General features: G+C 45.1%; 1 pseudogene; it reads left to right on the plus strand.

Annotated features, from left to right (window-relative positions):
- Nucleotides 1-3955: 3955 nt before the first annotated feature.
- On the plus strand, nt 3956-4302 carry LOC118980950 (transmembrane protein 170A-like; annotated as a pseudogene).
- Nucleotides 4303-5586: the final 1284 nt, after the last annotated feature.

Below are 5586 nucleotides of genomic sequence, written 5' to 3' on the forward strand. Positions count from 1 at the left end.
ACCGCGCTCCTGAGAGGCGGGATCAGATGGCCCGCCCACTGGAGTATTTTAATGAGTGCCACCTATTGGTCGCCCGTGGCTACTACAGACTTCGTGAATGGCAACGCAGAACGGGGTTGGTTGAATTCAATTCTGTTCAAGACAGGGCTAGGGAAGAGGACCTATGAATAAAATCCCTTCACTTCTTTCCCTTTCAGCACTATATAGGGTGAGAACTTAGGCAACTCTCTAATAAAGCAGTTGTCTTCTAAGAGATTAAGTTGTATACACAAAATAATTTTTAAAAAAAACTCCCAATACTTTAGTCGACCAAATTTCTCATAATAAAGAGTTGTAAAAGATATCATTCCTAATGTATTGTAAATATTAACGTTAAAAAATTAGTCACTCTCTTAAATGTATCCAGTAGAATTTAAATACCTTAGCAGTGTAAGCCTACCACTGTCCACATGAAAATATAAAATAAGCCCTCTTATTAACCTCTAAATCACAAAATTTACATCATTTGAATTTCCATTCCATTCTCCCACACAGTAAGTCCTTTAGTTTTCATGACAAGGATATGAACTATGAAGCATTCTTATTCCCATTTTGGAGATTAAAAAGAAAACATTTCGGAAAGGTTAGGTAACTTCTCCAAGGTCGCTGCACCAGTAAGTGGGTGACACCTCGCAGTCAACTCTTTGGAGTTAGGAAAGGCCTCGCTCGGAAGGAGCCTGTCAACTGACAGTTTCCACAGGAACAAGGCAGGTGCAGGGGGAGGACAAGTGTGAGAACATGCATGAAGGTGAAAAAATACATGTGAGTGCACAGAGAAAGACACACAGAGGAGGAGTGATGTGGGGACACACACGGAGAAGACAGCTATGTAGCACCAACCGTCTGCACCCAGAACTCCCTGGAAGAGCCTTTAAGGATCCCCCAACCATCCTCCATCAGTTTCTCAAACCTTTCCCCTCCCCCGCAAAAACCCATAAAATAGGAAAAAATTTATAAGTACAGTTTTGAGATGAGTTTCCAATATCTTTCTTCCAATCCTCTTGCCGCCCTTAAAGCCCTGTTATATTTTTGAGCTGCCCCCAAGAGGACAGGTTTACATCACAGAAATACAAGCAAGTTCAAATTATACTACAAGTACCACCTGTTAATATTCAATAGCCACTCCCTCATCAGATAAATTTCCACTGGCTGTTCAGCTTTGACGCTCTTTGGCCAGTCTTTCTCTCTGCATGGTGCCTCTTTTTTTCCTTTATCTATATTCTTCCCTCTCTGAAGAACAAAACAAACGCCCAACTATGCATCACAGGTGAGCAATTTTTCCACCTTAGCTGATGTTCTATACTCTCAGTTCTCATCTTCTAACTTCAAGGAATCAATAAGGCATTTTTTTAAACGAAGATCATTCCTATCTTTAGGAGGAACTTTGCTGTTAGAATAATCAGCTTTTACCTGTTTTCCAGGTGTGTGTGTGTGTGTATATTTGGTGTAGGCCATGTGATTATAAGCTGTAATTGTTACAGTGGGTAGGGATAGGAGGAAGCTCTGGCTGGACTTTGCCAAGACTGACATCCTCACAGTAACCTGAGTCCCAGGAAGAGACCACCAATGCTGTATTGCTGCTTTGTTCAGAGGGTACCAATCCCCAGCTTCCACAGGGAGCCAAAGACAATAAAACCCCACTACATTCCCTGCTTGGGTGTGACCTCCTCAGCCTCATCCTGCAGACCGTGGAACCTCGCCCAGGTACACAAACCCCAATAAAGCTCTTTATTGCTTGTTTTATGGCTGATTGGCATTTCTTTCTCGGTAGAGCCTAAGAAAACCTCTCAGTAATGAAAAAGGAAAATTTAGTCTTTACCCTAATATAGGACCATCTAGTGTTGAAGGTTGAATTATAGTGCAGCTTATAGGGCATTTACCGACTGTCGCACACCACATTTATCAACACCTTTGCCGCCAATGAGTGACTCCTCCTTGTTTGACAATTCTAGTGTTACGAGAACATTTGGGTGTTCCTTAACTCAGCCTCTGCTTACACAGTCTGAAACTTCTACCCTGGAAATCCGATTGGCTTAGAAAACAGACGGAATAGTATACATTTGAAATACTTTCTGGTGTTTTGTGCATTGTGCACCACCCATGTTAACCTGGTTTCCTAGTTCTTTCTGTAACTGAAATCTCCGTGCCCTCTCCCTTCACCCGCAGGACACTGCTGTTTCACAAGGCTTCAGATGAAAGCATCTGTCCACTTATGAGGGGCAGGGATGGGGAGGACTATGGAGGAGAACAGGACAGGGAGAGGCCTTGCCACATGGACGCTGTTTTTCTGTTTTGTGGTTTTCTTTGTGAACTTTTTTTAATGATTGATTTTAAAGACAGAGGAAGGGAGAAAGAGCGAGAGGAAGAAAGAGAGCAAGAGCATGCATGAGAGAGAAACATCCATGTGAGAGAAACATCAGTACATTGCCTCCCTGTGTGCCCCGACCAGGAATCAAACTCACACCCTATTGGTGTGCGGGATAATGCTCCAACCAACTCAGCCACCTGGCCAGGGGTCATCATGCACTTTTGAAATAGTAGTCAATAGAAGTATAAGAGGGGACAAAAAAGAACCTGGAATTATCTTTAGAAGTATAAGAGGGGGCAAAAAAGAACCTGGAATTATCTTCTGGAGGGTGGGCCCCTGTAGTGCAGGCTTTCCCCTGTTAGATGAGTGTTCTAGGAACCCATCTGTATCAGAGTACCAGCTGGCATTGTTGTGAGGAGCTGTGTTCAGCTTCAGTGAAAAAAATTTTAAGACTCTTTCATTTGTCCATTTCATGATGAGTGATTTACAAACGCACTTGCCCACACGGTGCTGAGTGTTCAGCAGTTTTCCACCAAAACCATCATGACCCCCATGTCCCGCCTTCCCTAATCACCCAATCACATTTCGAGCTATGTTTTTTTTTGTTTGGGTCCCTGAATTAAAAAAGTCCCCAAAGGGAAATGTTTTTCCAATGTAGAAGAGGCGAAACAAAAAACAGCAGAAGCACTGAAAGGCATCAAAACCGACAAGTTCAAAAACTGTTTTGAGCAGTGGGAAAAATGTCTCGATAGGTGTATTGCATCAGATGGAGAGTACTTTGAAGGTGCCTGAAGTTTAAACATGTAAGACTAAATACACAATTTTTATTGATAAAGTCCGAGTTTGGGGGGGTCCCCGCTCGTATAACCTGACCATCGTACAACTCCTGCGTATTCTTATTTCCTGGCTCTGTGAGATGAGTTATTCTGTGCGCCCTAAGCTAAACCTAACCTTTAGACACACACACACACACACACACACACACACACACACGCATGCACAAAACATCTCTGCCATCCTTTTCTCTTTTCCCCTTCCAAAACCCCCAATTCCCTCTTTAAAATGACTCTTGTGAAGGAGAGCGGAACCCAGGGGGGCTGCAGCAGCAGCCACGGGGTCAGTCATTCAGGCCCCTGGAGCAGATCCCCTCAGCCTGAAGCTCAGGCTCCTTGGGCAACAGAACATTTTGCCCCACCTCCCCTTCTTTCTGCTCCTTCCCGGTAACAGACCTAGGCAGGCCTGGGAGAAATAGAAAATCACCAGGTGGGAAAAGTGTACCATAGGAAAATGTAGCCTGGGAAAATGCCTTCCAACCCTACCCAGGACAAACTGATGCCCAGCTAAGATTGGGGTCTGGGGTCTGGGGTCGACCAATCCGGCATAACAGGATGCAGCTTTAACTTGAGCCTGACAAGATGTATCGAGAACAATGGTCAGCAGAAACGGCACCCAGCAACCAGCTCTAGCCAACCAGACTCTGACACCCCAACCGGTTACCCTTGGTGGGTTTTTGTGCTTAAAAACCCTGCCCTAAGAGCAACGGAGCGAGTCCCAACCTCCCTAGGTTGGCTCCGCTTTTCCTCTCATTCCCCGTTAATTAAACCCTGCTTCTTAGCTCACTGTGTCTGTCTGGCCTCTTGAGCAACTCAGACCTAACACCAGAGATGGGCCGTGGTGTGTTCCTGTGGGCTGGAGTCCTCTCTCTTCTGTCCCAGCTGGATTACTGGCCCTCTTCACCCTCAGGCATCGACACATGGTAGGTTCATGTCTGCGAGCTCCTGTTGATGGGCATCCTGGGACCAATTACTGCTGGAACCTTGACAAGTGCAGCGATTGCTGCAGCATACTGAGCAGCAGGAAAGGAAATGATACCTTTTGAAGCCCTCACCTTGGGCACTAGAGAGACGTTTTGTGCAGTGGTGGTCTCCTTGTCACGGGTTTTAGCTCCTCTGTAGCATGTACCAGTATGCTGTGATGTCAAACCTTTATAGAATCCTCACAAAGGACACAATGTAGAATCTAGTGGGGTTTTAAAGATTTTATTTATTTATCTTTAGAGGGGAAGGGAAGGAGAGAAGGAGAGAAATATCAATGTATGGTTGCCTCTCCTGGGTCCCCTGTTGGGAACTGGCCTGCAACCTGGGCATGTGCCCTGACTGGGAATCGAGCCATGATCCTTTGGTTCGCAGGCCCGCGCTCAATCCACTGAGCTACACCAGCCAGGGCTGGAATGTGGTGTTTTCTTAGTTCTTCAAATGGAAGCAACTTGGTTTTTAAAAAAGTACGGGACGAACAGCATCTCAGCCCTTTCTTCAACCTGAAGCTCCAGGAATCTAACAGATGTTTGGACTCCTATTGTTCTCAACCCAAACAGATCGTTTTGTATTGATATTTAGTTTAAGCAGTTTAGCCGGTGTACATGTACCTACAGCCAGGTCAACAGTGCCTCTGGGTTAGCAGCCTTCACACTGAAACTTAGAATATTATGTAAGAAAATGCGGTGCTGCATATTTCAGAGAAACGATGGAAAAATATTGGTTAATTTTGAGCAGAATATACTGTATTAAAATATTATTTTATCTCAAAAAATAAAGCGTTGTGAAGACAGTGTTGACAACACAGAACAATGCTGACGACAAATTAGCAAGGGGAAAAAGAGCTACAAAATTTGTATTTTTGTATTCAAAAAGATGAAGTAAAAGACCAGAGAAAAAATATCCCAAATATAAACAATGATATGCAGGATCTAACATTTTTGAAAATGTCCAAAATGTCCATAATATATGTAACTTCATAAGAAAAATACTTCGTAAAAATCTCGAAAGTGGAATCCCACAATTTTCAAGGACCAGCTGGCTGGACCAGGCTGCATCTGATTTGGGGCAGAGGCAGCAGGCCTTTGAAAAGCCAGGCCTTCTGTTGGGGAAGGAAGAGATGGACAGGCCAGGAGGTACTGTACTGCCCTCCTGGTTATTTCTCTGTAGTGTCACACAACTTAAGTCAAATGCATTAAACGTCTCTTCCTCTCTATTTTGTCTCCAAAACGGAGAAGGACCACGTGGGGCAGGCAGAACCTCCCCCCCTCTCCTCTCAGCCCTTGCAGGGGTCTCGGTTGACTATGCCCACAGAGCGAGCTTCGGGCATTGCCAGTGATTACACGGCACAGACCCCGCCTCCATCCCGCCCCAGGCCTCCTAGGCCCCGCCTCCGCTCCAGTTCAGTCCAGGCTCCGCCTGCAG

The sequence above is a fragment of the Sturnira hondurensis genome, unplaced genomic scaffold (assembly GCF_014824575.4).
Source record: "Sturnira hondurensis isolate 20B ecotype Veracruz unplaced genomic scaffold, ASM1482457v3 Scaffold0001911, whole genome shotgun sequence".
Taxonomy (NCBI): domain Eukaryota; kingdom Metazoa; phylum Chordata; class Mammalia; order Chiroptera; family Phyllostomidae; genus Sturnira; species Sturnira hondurensis.